This window comes from Erythrolamprus reginae, chromosome 2 (assembly GCF_031021105.1).
Source record: "Erythrolamprus reginae isolate rEryReg1 chromosome 2, rEryReg1.hap1, whole genome shotgun sequence".
Classification (NCBI taxonomy): domain Eukaryota; kingdom Metazoa; phylum Chordata; class Lepidosauria; order Squamata; family Dipsadidae; genus Erythrolamprus; species Erythrolamprus reginae.
This window is the reverse complement of record NC_091951.1, coordinates 40,918,919-40,933,869: the sequence shown is the minus strand read 5'-3', so window position 1 is coordinate 40,933,869 and position 14,951 is coordinate 40,918,919. Positions and strand designations below refer to the sequence as shown.

General features: G+C 40.3%; 1 protein-coding gene across 3 annotated transcripts in view; it reads right to left on the bottom strand.

Annotated features, from left to right (window-relative positions):
* MGAT1 (alpha-1,3-mannosyl-glycoprotein 2-beta-N-acetylglucosaminyltransferase) overlaps positions 1 to 14,175 on the bottom strand; it is a 55,718-nt gene extending 41,543 nt beyond the window's left edge. Inside the window, exons 1-2 of one of the 3 annotated variants that reach the window (XM_070737774.1) lie at positions 14,090 to 14,175; positions 12,373 to 12,888 (exon numbers count right to left, since the gene is read on the bottom strand). The gene's annotated coding sequence lies outside the window, so the exon portion shown is untranslated. Of the gene's footprint in view, positions 1 to 12,372; positions 12,889 to 13,519; positions 13,982 to 14,089 lie in introns of those variants that run through there. The other 2 variants (XM_070737773.1, XM_070737775.1) reach the window with 2 other exon arrangements.
* Positions 14,176 to 14,951: the final 776 nt, after the last annotated feature.

The window sequence follows — 14,951 nt, the reverse complement described above, 5'->3', positions numbered from 1 at the left end:
TCTTTCTCTATCTCTCCCCCTCTTGCTCTCGAGCGGCGGGCGGCACCCAGGCAGCGCAGTAGCAGCGAGGAGCCGAAGATGGGGTTTCCCCTTTGCGTGGGCAACGGGGAAACCCCATCTTCGGCTCCTCGCTGCTACTGTGCTGCCGAGCAGATCAGCTGGTGGGCGGCCGAAGGAACCTTCCCTGGGTCTTCAACTCCCAGAGCGGCGGACAAGCGGCGGCCGGACAAGCGGACAAGCGGCCGGACAAGCGGAAAAGCGGCAGACAAGCGGCGGGCGGAAAAGCGGCGGCCGGACAAGCGGCCAAGCGGCAGACAAGCTGAAAAGCGGCGGACAAGCGGGCAGGCAGGCGGCTCCTCAGCTGCTGGGTCTTCCCAGGTGCGGAAGTAAAAACACCATCTGCGCATGCGCGGCCATGGAAAAAGGGGCGCGCATGCGCAGATGGTGTTGTTACTTCCGCACCACTACATCGCGAAAAATCGATTATCGCGAGGGGTCTTGGAACAGAACCCTCGCGATAATCGGGGGATCGCTGTATATCCATTCTTTTAAATACACTGTTAAACTGCCTTCCATCAAGGACCTGTATACTGCACAGGTTGGAAAGAAACCTGAGAAATCATCTACGGATGCTCACATCTTGGACATAAATAGTTTCAGCTCCTCCCCTCGGGACACTGCTATAGAACATTGCATGCCAAAACAAATGTCACAAAGACAGTTTTCCCCCATGCCGTTACTCTGCTAAACACCTAATTCCCACAGCACTGTCTTACACCTAAGGATATTTACCCAAGTAGTAGGGTTGTATTGCTATTATCCTTCTCATCTTTCCTATTACCTTCTCCTATTGGTATCTTATGATTTATTACCTTGTTGTTTGTATCTTGTGATTTATGGTTGTGCCTTGTGATGTATGACTTTGTTGTTTGTACGGGCACTGAGAACTTATGCATGGGAGACAAATTCCGAGTAACAGAATTGGAAGGGACCTTGGAAGTCTTCTGTTCCAACCCTCCTTGCTCAGGCAGGAAACCCTACACCACTTCAGACAAATGGCTACCCAACATCTTCTTAAAAACTTCCAGTGTGGGAGGCAAGTTCTTCCATTGTTTAGTTGTTCTGTGTCCAATCACACGTGGCCAATAAAGAATTCTATTCTATTTTATTAACAATTTTGTATGTCAGTACAGTGTTCCCTCGATTTTTGCGGGTTCGAACTTCGTGAAATGTCTATAGCACGGGTTTTTCAAAAATATTAATTAAAAAATACTTCGTGGGTTTTTCCCCTATACCACAGTTTTTCCAGCCCGATGACATCATATGTCATCGCCAAACTTTCGTCTGCCTTTAATAAATATTTTTTAAATAAACTTTAATAAATAAACATGGTGAGTAATAATCTAAATGGTTGCTAAGGGAATGGAAAATTGCAATTTAGAGGTTTAAAGTGTTAAGGGAAGGCTTGTGATACTGTTCATAGCCAAAAATAGTGTATTTACTTCCGCATCTCTACTTTGCGGAAATTTGACTTTCGCGGCGGTCTTGGAACACATACCCTGCGAAAATTGAGGGAACACTGTACACATAGAAGGTACTGATTCCTATCTGCTCCATCTGGGGCATCATGCTTGATAACAGCTATGAAGAGATTGAGCATATGAAACAGGTTTATAGCCACACATAAGGCAACATTCATAATGTTTAATAAAATAGATTCTTTTTGATCTATTGATCTATTTTTTAAACATTTTTTTCTGGGCTAGATACTTCCACGGCCTCTTCTAGTCCATGAATAATTCCTAATGAAATAAAAGGCTACTGAAATAAAATTGGATGGAGTGGAACACATTCAGAAGTTCTATTTATATGTTCCATTTGGGGGACCACAGACAATATGTAGCTAAAAATACATTAATAAGTGTCTGCTATCTTTCTCTTTATAAAACTCTTAACGGCAGCACATCAGCCTGGAAAATGAACAGATAATAATAAACCGAACACACAAGCGTTTCCTGTGCAAGCCAAATGTGCCTGTTTTAGTTTCCAGCTACTATATTTGGCTCTCAAATTGTTCAAATATGAAAGTTGCTATGTCATTGTGGACAGACACCTGTTGAGATAACACACTCATTTTAGCAGCTCTACTGTCATGTCAATGACTTAAAATAATTACATTTTTTTAATTAGTGGTCAGAAAGGTTTAAGTTGTCATTTCTTAGTAAGCATTTCTCCTTTTCAGTTAAAATCTTTCCCACCCTTTCACGGCAAACATCTTGGTATTTTAATAGACTGATCACACACACACACACACACACACACACACACACACACACACACACAACTTTGGAAGAAATATTTGCTAAATTTTATAAGCAATTCATTTGTTTAGCTGATAATGATGAATAAGAATTGTTTCCAGGTGAGGAAGCATTCATTTTGCATGAAGAGCAAACAATCCTAAAACAATGCTTGTAAAAATATCCTATCTCTTTTAAAGGAACATTAATGATGTATTACTGTATTGAAAAAAAGGATGAAAACTACTCTAAGGGTAGTTTTTGAAGTATGAGGTGTGTTGCCAACATCTTTAAAATACTGTCTACTTGAATTTTCAAGTAAATTTACAATAAGTATTGTTTGGTTATGCTTTGTTTTTTTAAGTAATGTATAAACAGCACTGTGGTTTGCTGCAGCATGCCTTTGTGCTGGGAGAAAAAGTACCACAACAGCATTGATTGTAGGTCTAATGCTTTTTTTTTTTAGTTACATGTTTTAAAGTAAAAAATATATACCGTATTTTTCAGAGTATAAGACACACCTTAGTTTTTGGGGAGGAAACTAGGGAAAAGATCTGCTTACCAGATATTCATCTGGCTAGCATCAGATGAAACTGTCTGGTCAGTTTCAGCACATTATTTTATCCCCTGGTGAGGGCTTTAAAAAAACCTTATTTGGAGAGTAACAATGAAAGAGCTTGCAAGCTAGTAAGAGCTGGGAACATTGTTAGATGGTTAGGGCTGGAAAGAAAAATTCTGAGCAAGTAGAAAACCTGCAAAGATTTAGGGCTTGGAAAACATTATTTGCAGAAAATAACAATGAAAGAACAAACTTCCAGCAGACGTGGTTGGTAAATCCACAGTAACTGAATTTAAACATGCCTGGGACAAACATAGATCCATCCTAAGATAAAATACAAAAAATAGTATAAGGGCAGACTAGATGGATCATGAGGTCTTTTTCTGCCGTCAATCTTCTATGTTTCTGTGTTTCTAACATGGTTAGCACCTGGTTAGGACTGGAAGGAAATATTCGAAATAAGTAGAACAATAAAAACCCTACAAAGACAGGGTTTGGAAAACATTATTCCCAGAGACTAACAGTGAAAGAGCTTGCAAGCGGTAAGAGCTGGGAGCATGGTTAGCACCTGGTTAGTGCTGCAAAGAAACTTACTTGGAGCAAGTTAGAGCAATGAAAAAACTCTGCAAAGACTTAGGGTGAGGAAAACATTCTTCGCAGACAGTAACAATGAAAGAACCTGCAATATAAGAGCTGGGAAGATCTTTAGCACCTATTGTAGTTAGGGCTGGGGAAAAAGTTTTGAAAAAAGATGCACCTCAATTTTCAGATTCTTTTAGGGAGGAAAAAGGTGCATCTTATACTATGAAAAATACGGTATTTGATATTTGCACTGAACTTGGGACGAAACTGCAATATTTATTGTTCAAACATAAAGCCCAACATCTTAACTATGAGAACCCCCATTTTATTTTTATTTTTTGGAAAGTGCGATTTCTAAAAGCTTCCAGTCAAATTCACTGTGCCCAGATTTAACATGTTATCGCCCCTCTTGATAGATTGCTAATATACAGTAGTTACTTTGACCTAAAGCATAACAGTAAGGCTGTAATGAAACACAGGTTTCTGATTTGAATAGAAGTCTGAATGATTCCATCTATCCAGGAGTAGGAAACGTTGGCTCAGGAATTCTGGGAGTTGAAGTCAACAAGTAATAGAAGAGCCAACATTCTCTATCCCTATATCATTAGAATATGATTGATACCTATAAGTATGCTACTTCCACTTCTTTTACCCACTATCACCTACATATATTTCTCCTATCATAGTCCCCCATGTACTTAACATATAAACTTCAGCAAGGTACTAGACGATAAGGTGATTGCAAATTCAAAATAAATGTGAACATTTATTGATCTTCTTACTTTACTTCTGCTTACAGGAGAGAGAGAGAGCACAGGAGGCTGTTAGCTAAGTCATCACATGACTATTTTCTAAGGCAATGATGGCGAACCTTTTTTTGGTTTGCATGCCAAAAGTGTGGGTGTGCAGGTGTTAGCATGTGCCCACCCCCATTCCCTTTCCCACACGACCCCTGTGCATGTACACAATCCCCTCCCGCCCCTGCGCACATGCACAGACATCACTGAAGCCTGGGACAGTGAAAAAACAGCCAAATGGGCAAACCAGACGTTTTGTAAAAGGGACTCCTGGTTTTCCCGTTGTGCTGTTTTTTGCACTCCAGGGCTTCAGGAAGCTTCCCTAAAATCTCCAAAGCAGGTGGGGGGTTCCTAACTTTTGCCGCTACTGGAACACTCCTGGAGACCGGCATGGGCGCGCACACATGGGTGCGTGCATACTCGCACGAAATTCGGCTGCTGTGCATGCGCTGGAAGCCAAATTTTAGCGATTTTCGCTGATATTTTAGCTTCCGACACATGTGAAGAAGCCAAATCTCGCACGTGCACACGCCGGGGCATGGAGAAGTCCGGAGGTGGGGTTTCGAGGACTTCCAAGTTTTTGCGATGATGCGATTTCGCTGAGGCTTCCCTCGCTGGGAAACCCCACTTCCGGACTTCCGTTGCCAGCGGAGCACCCGTTTTTGCGATCCTGGGATTCCCCTCCTGGGATTTCCCTACAGCATCACAAAAAGGCAGAAGTCAGGATGTGGGATTTCCCATGGAGGGGAGCCTCAGGGGAATCCCATGATCGCAAAAACGGGCGCTCCGCTTGCAACGGAAGTCCAGAGGTGGGGTTTCCCAGTGGCAACGGCGGGTTCGTAAGATGAAAAACGTTCGTAAGAAGAGGCAAAAATATTCCAAACCCCGGGTTTGTATCTCGAAAATTTCGTATGATGAGGAGTTCGTATCATGAGGTACCACTGTATCACTATAATTCAAGGACTACCTGTATGTTTTTGTACACAGCTATTCTAAGACTGCCAGACAACAAGAGGCTTGCATATGTCTGCTCACAGCTGTGAGCAGTATTTCCTAACTACATATTTGAGTTATTTTCCCCAAGAGACAAGTTTATTGTCCAGAATGAAAGCATGTATAAATGACAATGTCAAAGTATTCAAAATCCGTTACAGTTCATTTACAAAAGTTTCTAGACAACTCTAACTGCTGAAAACAGGTCAGGGCTTATAACTACAAATGATTTGATATTCCTTTCTTGTGGATATTAGAAGCCCATAAAAAGTTTTCCACAGAGAATGTGATACTTTAAAAATGCAACCCTCCAAAGTAGCTTAATAGCTGCCAGATTCCACTTTTCTGGCAGTGTTGTTTGTAATCTTCTAAATTTTGTTAAATATTCCACATAATATGCCCACAGGCCAATGGTATTCTTTCTTGATTGGATCATTTATTACCACTGGCCACAGAATGGCAAGATCTGTCCTCTGCTCAACCACAGAAGAGCCAGTATTCATCCTATAAAACTCTTCCATTCTGACCTACTTTTTAAAAGAACCGTCACCAATTGCCAACAATACTCTCTTCAAAGTTTTGCTGCTTTCCCCAATTAAGCTATATGACCTAGCTTTTCCTACTGGCAACTCAAAGCAGAGACAAGAACAGTGTGTCAGGAACAACGCGTGCAAAAATATACAACCAAACGGAGTGGTGCAGCTTTAGTGAGCCAACCAGACCGAATGTTATTAAATTGGTTGAATGTCAATGGGGAGGGGGTGAGGCAAACCAGCTGGTCAGGGGGATATTTTTATTGTGTCTACGTGCAACATCAATCGCTATAAAGAGAAGGTAACCGTAAGGGTGGCATCTTTTGCATTTCTCAATTGTTTTCAATTTACTCCCTATCTCAGAATAAACCTAAAATTCAATCTATCCAATGAAATGGATACATCCCACAAATGCTTGCGTAACTTATCTTTACTTTTCTTTTATTTAAATAGTTTGCGTAGCTACCTCTCTATCAGTGACTCTGGGAAGCCTGTAAAGATTAAAACACAGACCATTATCATATAAACATGACATTCAAGGTAATGTATTTCTTAGCTGCTGAAGTGCCATATTTTTTTTTTAATTTATTGCATGGCTACTGTAGTTTTAAAGAGGCAGAGAGAAAGAGATCACTGCCTAGCAAACACTTTTCAGTATGCATAACGATGTGCTGAATATTGCTGTTATTATTATTATTATTTTTAAATCCCTTTTGAGAAGTGAAGAAGGGAAATTTGCATCTTCTTAGTGTCACAAAAACTCTGCAACCATTTTAAAGCCAAAAGGTAGCACAAGTCATTGTACTGGAGCAGTGTTCTTCAACCTGGGCAATTTTTAATGTACAGTATTTGGACTTCAACTCCAAGAATTCTGGGAGATGAAGTCCAAATACCTTAAAATTGCTAAGATTGAAAAACTCTGTCGTAGTATTCAGGGCTACCATAGGCCAATATAGTAAGGAACAGGCTTTATATTTGTGATTATTCTTGAATTTCAGGCTCCCTAAAAGAAACTTTTTATAGGTAGTCCTTGACTTACAACCATTTTACAGTAGCACTAAAAAAGTGACCTACAACAAGTACTCGCACAATTTACAACTGTTAAAGCATCCCCACGGAACATGAACCACATTTGGACACTTGGTAACCAGCATGTTATTCATGAGATCATGTGATCACTACTTACGACCTTCCTATCCAACTTCTGACCAGATCAAAGGGGGAAAACTGGATTTACTTAACAGCCAAGGCAAAAGGTTGTAAAATTGGGTGTGACTCACTTAACAACAGAAAGTCTGGTCCCAATTGCGATAATAAATTGAGGACTGCTGTACTTACTACAATTCTGTTTGTTATGTCCATAGAAAGTCTTTGCATCGAATTAGCCAGAAAAAAGTTTTGTCTGAGTCAAAATATGAAGCTGTATTACACAGCACCACAGTTCTTTAAACATTTATATCAGTATTTTTCCAACTTGGCACCTTTAAGCAGTGTAGACCTCAACTTTCAGAAATTTCCATCTACCACACTGGCAATCAAACGCTGAGCATAAAACCTCAGCATAACCAGTCAAAGATTTCTAGCTTTGCAAAAATCTCTGCACTTGGCAATGTTTATTCATACATTCTGCCAAGCCATACAATGTACTGAAATAGCTTTCAATATTTAATATTAATAAAATTAGTTCTTCTCCAGAATATGAACGCATTCCTAGAACACTGAATTTTTTATTAGCCTGTACTGAACACTAAATCTCAGAGTTTCAGAGTGTATAAATGATCATTATTCATCCAATAGATTGTATCAGGCTTGTTCAATCAAACCCCAGCAATTGATGGCTCATCACAAAAGTAAAAATCAAGTCAGTTGATCAATTTAATTTTTATTTATATCCCATTTATAAATTACTCAAGGCGACAAACATACCCAATAATCCTTCCTCCTAGTTTCTCCACGAAAAACCACCATCAGATGATATGTGATAACATCCATTTAATCTGATCACTAAATGGAAGTTATCACATATGAAGGCAGCATAACTCTGACCGCTTGATGATCGGGGGAAATGTCTTCATATTTTGTCTATTGCTTCCTAGACCCTATCTGAGAGAATAGGCTGCTAGCCAATCTATTGAGTTGATAATATCATACTTGCATAGGCCATTAATAGCTTCTTCTATTTTTTGGCAGTTGACTAAATCATTATGTTTATTTATTTAAAATACACAGTGATTTCTTCATGGAGCAGTGGCACACTTATAAAAAACACAAATAATCATCTAGCAACCATGGAAGAATGGAAGAACTGGATAACTCAGCAGATGGAACAAACCAAAGAAGCCTTCCCCCCCTGCAGCTCTGACAGTAAAAGAGCTCTTCTTGAACACAAGTCATGGTTGACATATGAATGTTTCCGGGATCCATCCACATGTGACTCATATCTGAGCCAAAATGGTTCATCTTAGTTTTATGCAAAGGAAGTAGTTATATGCCCTCATACTGAATTGACTAGCTACAGGGGAGAGACTCTTTAGGATCACACATTAATTAGAAACATAGAAGACTGACGGCAGAAAAAGACCTCATGGTCCATCTACTCTGCCCTTATACTATTTCCTGTATTTTATCTTACAATGGATATATGTTTATCCCAGGCATGTTTAAATTCAGTTACTGTGGATTTACCAACCACTTCTGCTGGAAGTTTGTTCCAAGGATCTACTACTCTTTCAGTAAAATAATATTTTCTCATGTTGCCTTTGATCTTTCCCCCAACTAACTTCAGATTGTGTCCCCTTGCTCTTGTGTTCCCTTTCCTATTAAAAACACTTCCCTCCTGAACCTTATTTAACCCTTTAACATATTTAAATGTTTCGATCATGTCCCCCCTTTTCCTTCTGTCCTCCAGACTATACAGATTGAGTTCATTAAATCTTTCCTGATACGTTTTATGCTTAAGGCCTTCCACCATTCTTGTAGCCCGTCTTTGGACCCGTTCAATTTTGTCAATATCTTTTTGTAGGTGAGGTCTCCACAACTGAACACAGTACTCCAAATGTGGTCTCACCAGCGCTCTATATAAGGGGATCACAATCTCCCTCTTCCTGCTTGTTATACCTCTAGCTATGCAGCCAAACATCCTACTTGCTTTTCCTACCGCCCGACCACACTGCTCACCCATTTTGAGACTGTCAGAAATCACTACCCCTAAATCCTTCTCTTCTGAAGTTTTTTGCTAACACAGAACTGCCAATGCAATACGGTACTCAGATTGAGGATTCCTTTTCCCCAAGTGCATTATTTTACATTTGGAAACATTAAACTGCAGTTTCCATTGCTTTGACCATGTATCTAGTAAAGCTAAATCATTTACCATATTACAGACCCCTTCTTCATTTTATTCTGGAAGAATTAAAGTGACTAAAAAATAAGGGAGAGCTTGTAAGAAATAAGACAGAACTTGAAATGTTCATATGGAATCAAGGCCATTTACTAGGATGTACAGTATATATAAGCTCATATGGAAACTAAAGAAATAAAAAAACCAGCATGATAAAACATGTTAAACCTTTAAAAAAAAGAATCACAAACCAACAAAGGGAAGAATTATGGAATTTAAAATTTACTCTAGTTTATAAGTTATGAGGAAACCAATACAAAACATTTTACAGATGGTATACAACTGTCAATAACTGCCAACATTGACAAATCATATAATAGTAATTATTGGAAATGTCATCAACCTGAAAAAAACATTTTATCAGATGTGATAGATATGTAAAAAGTACTGGAAAGCAACAAACTGTATTATTCAGAGAATTTTAGAAATCAGATCTGACATGAAACCACAATTCTTCTTACTAGGCATAATTCCAAAACGTTAACAAAAGCAATCACTAAGATACTGTTTACGTCAGCAAGGATAAATTTAGCCCAACATTGGAAAAGAGATGTGTTACCTAAAATATCAGACTGGAAACTTAAACTTGAGAGAATGTGCAATAATAGCAAAAGTAACAGTATATATTCACAACAGAGGTTTAATCAAATTTAACCAAGAATGGGTCCCGTACATATTACGTATTGTGCACTGCACAGTAAGTAAAATATAAGTACCGGTATCCAGAGTACAACTTTTAAGAGAGAAAAAAATCCAATTTCAATAAGCTTTTAAAAATGTCTGTAAATATTGCGTATTAAGCAAAGTATGAAAAATAGTTTAAAATAATAATTTATACTCTTTTCAGTAGGTACTCTTTGTATTCTTGAACAAAAGGCGGAGATTTAGGTTTAACTCACTATCAAAATTCCTTCTGTTAAAATGTTATGTACTTAAATGGAACTTAATGTTTTTATGGCTGATTTCTAATCAAAGATATACTAATCACTAATCATTACTTTGTCCACTTACATATTTTTCTGATTTTTTTTCCTTTTCTCCTTGCTCGTTTCTTTTAAAAATATTAATTAAAATTAAAAAGCTCACATATGATTTCTTCACAAGCTTTTACACTCCTCTATGTAAAAATGTAAAAAAAAACCCATTAAAAGCCATTTAAAAAATTCTTATTCTGATTGGCAGTGAAAATCCTGTACAGTATTCAGCATAGAGGTAGTCTTATGATGGCAATTTAGAATTTTCACTGCTAAGCAAGACAGTTATTGAGTTGAACCTGATTTAACAACCTTTTTCTGTCAGGGTTGTTAAATAATCACCACAGTTGTGAAGTGAGTTTGGCTTCCTCAACTGACTTAAGTTTGCAAAGCTGGGAGGGTTGCAAATGGCAATCACATGATTCCGGATTGCAAATACATAATGCTGACAAGTGCCTGAATTCTGATCACGGGGGAATGTTGCAATAGTTGTATGTGCAAGAACTAGTCATGTGTCCCTTTTTTCAGCACCACTGTAACTTCAGTCGCTAAAGGAATGGTTGTAAGTCAAGGACTACCTGCAAGCATCTGATAAAAATGGGTCAAAACCTCCTTTGGAGGACCAGCCTGATCAACTATCATGGAAGCAAATTCAGCATCACTGATTTGTTAGACAACATGTACAGACAGTGTACTATACAATACATATAGTGTATTTAAACACAGATTGCATATGTCTGATTACTCAAATTAATGTCTAGTATATCCATTGATCAGTTATGCCGTAGACCAGCGATGGCAAATGTTTTTTTTGCTCGGGTGCTACAAGGGCGTGTGTATGTGATACCGCACAAGCGAGTGCCTACACCCATAATACTATGCCCCCCCCCCATCACGCACACCGACTTTACTGAAATCTCGGCCTGTTGGGCCATTTCTTGCCCTTCCCAGGCTTCAGGAAAGTTTCCAAAGTCTGTGGATGGCCAAAAATAGGCCCAAAAGGTCCACCAGAAGTTTGCTTGCGAGAGGTCCCCAAAGACACTTTCCAGGGCACGTACCGGTCATGGCAGAGTTGCTGGAAAAAATGTGTAAATACCCAAGGACAGTACTTTGAAGAATTTTAAGTGTTTGTACAAATCTGTTCAATACTACGCACCCTGTATTATCAGGATCCTTATTAAAAAGGGTGCTTAAATCTTTGGCCAAAACATAATATTTGCATCAGAGTGCTGCAAATTACATGAATATAAACAAAAAAAACCCCATTTTATTTAAAGCATCTGCTGCTTTAAATAAAATGATACAATTTATACACAACAGCTTTTACTTGTAAAACATTGCAGATTTATTTTAAGAGTGCATTTACTGATCATATAACTACCACATCAGGATAGCTACTCTAGTCAAATGTGGTTAAAACTGGGCTTGAAAAATGGCAGAATCAACATTGGGCATTGTCCTCTTCATACCTTTTCCCAGTACAAATTGTTTATTTATTTACTTTATTCGATTTTTATGCTGCCCTTTCCCTTAGACTCAGGGCGGCTTACAACATGTTAGCAATAGCACTTTTTAACAGAGCCAGCATATTGCCCCCACAATCCGGGTCCTCATTTCCCCCACCTCGGAAGGATGGAAGGCTGAGTCAACTTTCAGCCAGTGATGAAATTTGAACTGCAGACCTACAGATCTACAGTCAGCTTCAGTGGCCTGCAGTACAGCACTCTACCTGCTGCACACTCTTAATTATTGGTCCTGAAAATACTTATTAAAGAATATGTCTCATTATCATCCTAAAACAATCCACATGGACTAATATACACAATTACCATTCAGTGTCACTATCCTATATATTGTTGGCTTGTCCTGTAAAATTTATATATGGCCTATAGACTAATATAGCCCCAATTCTTGGATTCCCCAGAAGTTCCTTTATGAAGCTATAAATTGAAACACTACCCAATAATAAATAAATAAAAGCCATATAAACTTCAATCAATTTCGTAACTTACCTTATATGCTTGAAGAAAATCAGACACAAATAGAAGTATAAGAAGAAATTGACTTTTAACAGATTCTGCTCCTCCGACCAGAAAATTAAAACAATCATATTAAACATGTCAAAAATTGATTTGAACATTGATATGCAATCATGCTCTTCCAATCTTAATAAATAAAATACTGTATCTCAAATGAATTACAACCCAATCCCATTCCACTGTAATAAATCTCACCTGGTAACCATCCTTGTTCCATAGATGTAGGATGGAGAGCCAAAAACCCTCTCTTGGGGGAGGGGGGCCTCTTGGCACCCCCCTCCCCCTTCCAAGCTGCTTCTTGAAGAATCAGTGCAAACAGGTGAAGCAAAACGAGTGATGTTTCTTCAACTGCCTAGATAGATCTTCTTATGCTGGAAATATGAAAAATGCAGTCACTACTTCAAGGTTTGTGACTTGGGTTTCCTGATCCCAAGGTAATTAATTCCCTTCAAGTCTTTAAGGTTCTTAAAGAATTTTCCAAGATGTCCATTCTACAGTACAATATCCATTCTACAGTACATGTACTGTTGAGTGCTCAAGGCACAATGTCCCACGATCATATCACTGGCTGACTCCTCAGATCTTCTCTTCACACTTAAATCTGTCCATGGAGTAGTTCTCAAAGGCCAACACAGATAAGCATAATTGTTCTGGATTTAAACTATCCATACAGTGTCTTCTTGTGGTTGTTCCAGCCTCAGCCACCATGCCCTGCATTAACATGTAAATCCGGATTAGAAAACATTTCTCATCTTGGGATAAGTTACAGTACTGCCAACATGATTCAAGAAGTAAATTGCTAATTCCAGGAGCTAGGCTTCGATGCTTTCATGATTTTTGAAAAATGTATGTTTTCTTTTATGTACACTGAGAGCATATTAATCAAAGACAAATTCCTTGCGTGTCCAATCACACTTGGCCAATAAAGAATTCTATTCTATAAGTGTTGCACCTCATGATCCTTGCCAAATGTATCCTTTCCTGTATGTACACTGAGAGCATAAGCAGCAAAGACAAATTCCTTGGGTGTCCAATCACACTTGGCCAATAAAAAAATTCTATTCTATTCTATTTTCTTTTTATCCAGGTTTCTTTTCTTTTCCTTTTTTGCTTTCCACAACAAAATGTTAGGCATTCTCACAATCCAAAAAAACAGGAAGCCACAGAGCTGCCAGACCCTCTCACCTCCAGAATCCACCCCTCATTATCTCCTCATGTAATAGCAATAGCATGTAGACTTATATACCGCTTCATAGTGCTTTTACAGCCCTCTCCGAGCGGTTTACAGAATCAGCCTATATTGCCCTCAAACAATCTGGCTCCTCATTTTTTTTTTACCCACCTCGGAAGGATGGAAGGATGAGTCAAGGGATGCCCAATGCATCTACTTTACAGATATCCAGCCAGCCATCCCCCCTGGGCTTATACCCTGCCAAAAACCAGTCTGAGAGAGATCTCCACTGACATATCTCAGCTGCCTAGCCAGAAAGGCCAATACTAACCCCTATAAAACCAATACTCTGGCCCAATATCAGGTAGCTCCTCAATCTTCTACGGTATTTATTAACGCCGCGGTTTGTTTATGCACCCATCTGTCAGGAGGTCCCCCCCCCCATACTAATGGGGTTCCCCTTCGAATATTGAACGTTAATCTCGGCCTTCCTCTCCTCAGCAAAGCTCTGTGGGGCGGGGATGGGGGGGCTCTTCCTTCACCTCGCCACAGGTTTTATTAAATAAAGACAGCGAAGCGGCTGTCCCGAAGTCCACGAGCCCCGCGCACCCCTCCCGGTTCCTCCTTCAAACTCTCCCTCCCTCTGGGAGCCGTTGGTGCCCCTCCCTCCCGCGGGGAAAAAAACGGGACTCCCGCCTGCTCAGCCCTCACACCGCCCCCCCCCCCCTCTTCGCAGCTTACACTGACCGACGGCGACGCCGCCGAGACACCAACCAGCACCAGAATTCCAGCCACTTCCGCCTGGCAGCGCCGGAAGCGAACCCATGGCAACCAGCATCCCCCTTCCTTCCCCCTCCCCGCGCCCTCCGTTGCTCTGGCTGAAACCACGCCCCCTTTCCTTCGAATGTAGAGCGCGCGCCGCCGAGGGGGGGGCTTCCACACAGAAGCCACGCCCGCCCTCTCGCCCTCCTCCCCTTTTTCTTCTCAGAGTGGTTGGGTGGGTAGGTGGGGGGAGATGATTCGTTCCTGCACTGGAAATGCAGCCACGCCCACTCCCGGAGCGCAGGCGTCACGAAGCTTCTCCTTTCCTAAATAGCGACGCTTCTCCTTCATTCCTTAACGCTCATGTTGATCCACATGACGTAAAAAACTATCAAACTGTTATAGGCGCGTAGCCACGCCTCTCTGCTTCTGGCGCGCCAATCTTCGCCCGGCAGTCTCCCTCAAGCCACGCCCTTTTTTGTAACTCCTTTTGCGCTCGTGGACTCCGTGAATCTCTTGCGCCCTCTAGCGGCTGAGAATACTCGCTTGAAATTAGCAATAGCATTAACATTTAGACTTCATAGCCCTCTCCAAGGCTACCGGTTTACAGAATCAGCATCACAGTTCCTCATTTTACTCACCTCGGAAGGATGGAAGGCTGAGTCAACTTTGAGCCGGTGGGGAGATTTGAACTGCTGAGCTATAGCTAGTAGAAATGTGAAACAATTGCCCCTCACTCTGAAATGGGCAAGTAGCTTGTGCAATTTTTGCCTCCTACAAACCTTCAAAATGATGCAGAGTAAAAGCTGAGTATGAATCCAGTGTTTTAACTCGCTACGTA